Below are 2603 nucleotides of genomic sequence, written 5' to 3' on the forward strand. Positions count from 1 at the left end.
TTTTGTGTGAAGTAAAACAAACTTCATGTGTCTATCAAGGCTACACTACAAATATTCAAAGTTTACTTATGCTGTATTACTATTTCTTCTAAATCCTAAATTTGAACACCTGAAATTTAATTCAAATTAATAGAGTCTATACCCACTTTCACTCTCCATAGGACAGTGTCGAGGACATCAATATTCCTGCAGAGGACAGTGATAACAGGAGCAGCACGAGCCATGAAGGGGATTCAGTCAGGGGGAGAGCAAGAGGGAGAGCAAGAGGGACAGCTACATTAGGCGCTTTCACACCGCAGGAACTTATGATGGAACTTCCATATGTTCCGGGGGAGTTTGTCCAAAGTTTGCGTTCACACACAAAACCAGTTCCGGGTCTGGGGGGGTCGGAACGGTACTACCTAAGTTCCTAGGCATGAGGAGGGTATTTGGGTGTACCCTGAACGACACAAGGTGGGGGCGTGTTGTCTAGTGTGTTATGATTGGTTGACTGGATGAGGAGGTGTGTCGTTTTGGTTAGATGATTTTTTTTTTTCCCGCGGTAAAGCCGCCATTTCTTCTTTACTATACTCTATCGGGCGCTACGACTTTTTCTTCAAACATTTCGGCAATGGAAGGATTAAAAAACCGAGAGGTGGACGGACGAGGAAGTACAGGCTCTCCTGAGCAAACATGGGACGAGGAGACCCAACGGCACTTCGAAAGTCCAACAAGAAACGATAATAACCGCGAAGCTAGCAGAGTTAACATTACACACACAAAAGCAGGTGAGGGAAAAACTAAAGAAACTCCAACAGGACTAAAGGAAACTCAAGGACCACAACAACCACAGTGGAAATGACCGCAAAATTAATAAATGTATGAAAGTGGACGACATTCTCGGCCACCGGATGGGTTGTACCACCAATAGTACAAAGGAGGACTCTGCAATCACCATGCTGGAAGCAATGTGCAAGGACACGGCAGTGTGCGAGGATTCATTGCCAACAGCCTTGCTAACACACGAAGGTAAGACAGAATTGCCTCATGCACATCTTTGTATATATATTTATTTAGGTCGATGCTTGGTCGCAACGTGGCTTTTACACCGCGCTAGCATTAAACTGTTAGCGTAGCATGTTAGCTTAAGCTTGGCAAAGTCACGCATCCAGGGCAACTCCGAGCCCATGTAATGTGAAATCATTCCTAAATCAATTAACCTAGTAAACGAAAAGTATTGTAGGCAGCTAACGCCGAAATAGCCCTGCTTTCAGTGACGAAATTGAAAAGCTTCGTGAAAAGGACGTGTGGAAGCTAGGCATACTATTCACTGTTAAAAGCAAAACAACCACTTCGTTTTTTTTTGTTTGTTTTTTTCCTTAATACAAAGCTCTGCATTCAACGTAACTAAAACGTTTTAACTTGTTAGCCTCATCACCTAACAACTCATAAAAAAAACAAAAAAAACAACAACAACTCATAAACAGTTCTAGGGAAACTGAAACGTAAGAAAAATAATGTTATGTACTGTGACTTACAGCTGGACCTTCTCTGTGCTCTCCTTTACGTTATGATGCCTCCCTGAACAGTCCTGGTATGTTTCATTTCATTTTATAAAACTTCAAAAGCTTCATTTAAAACTTTTAAAGCAACACCCCACTCACAATTAATTTTGCTTCGTTGAATAAGGCAGTGTGTTTGTTTGTTTATTGGACATTATAAACAAATGAGTAGCAGTTAACATTTTAAAAGAAAGAAGAAACTTATTGCAATCATTCATAATAGTTTACATGTTCAAAGGAGTAGAAAGAAGTTAAAAACTTGTCTAGTCCTACCCATTCTTTATATCTACTGACTCATTTCATTAAAAAAAAAAAAAAAAAAAGTACATTACTGGAATGTATTAATTTACTACACATTTTCTTTTACTGGAATGTACTAAAAGAAAATGTGTAATCCTGCTTGTGTAAACAATTGCACCTTAACACATGCGTGCATTTCTCATTAACGTATGTACATGAAATTCATAGGCATACACAATAATAAATCCTCATACTCACATATACAATTTTCATTTCACTCATAATGGTGCATTGAGAAAGGGAAAAAAAAAGTTACATTCCTGCAATTTTACTAGCGTGTATTGCCTAAAAAAGCTTCAAGTGCATGCCGCCATATTTGGCAATGTAGTGTGGCATATTCTGTTCTGTAACTATGAAAAATGAAAGTACATTAACGTGAGTGCCGAGTTTTACCCCTACCTAAATCATTGTACTGTATTCTTACTCATTGCACGAATCTGTTGAAACCGTTTAAGTCGATGCGTTAGGAAGGTACAAGCGAGGATGGTCCGTCCACAAGCAGAAACTGCGCCACTCGAACAGAGTTTCCTGCCCCTTTGTCAAGTTCCAATAAGTTCAAAGTCATGTAACTGGAAGCTCATCAAAAGTATTTACTGTCATTCATTGTACATTTACATCCCTATAGGTTAGCGGACACGGGACCGAGACCACCTATTTTTGGAATACCTGAACCAATTTGATGAAAAGAAGGGGGAGTCCACGAGTGCAATGTTCTTAGAAGAAATGCAGTTGCACAAGGAGGACCTTGAACTCAGACGCGAG

The 2603-nt window shown here is 39.8% G+C and overlaps 1 long non-coding RNA gene across 1 annotated transcript; it reads left to right on the forward strand.

Annotated features, from left to right (window-relative positions):
* The first annotated feature begins 299 nt into the window (after positions 1-299).
* Positions 300-2603, forward strand: LOC144025966 (uncharacterized). The gene is made up of 3 exons (XR_013285014.1): positions 300-1008; positions 1520-1573; positions 2467-2603. It is a non-coding gene; the product is annotated as an uncharacterized LOC144025966 (long non-coding RNA).

The sequence above is a fragment of the Festucalex cinctus genome, chromosome 9, assembly GCF_051991245.1.
Source record: "Festucalex cinctus isolate MCC-2025b chromosome 9, RoL_Fcin_1.0, whole genome shotgun sequence".
Classification (NCBI taxonomy): Eukaryota; Metazoa; Chordata; class Actinopteri; order Syngnathiformes; family Syngnathidae; genus Festucalex; species Festucalex cinctus.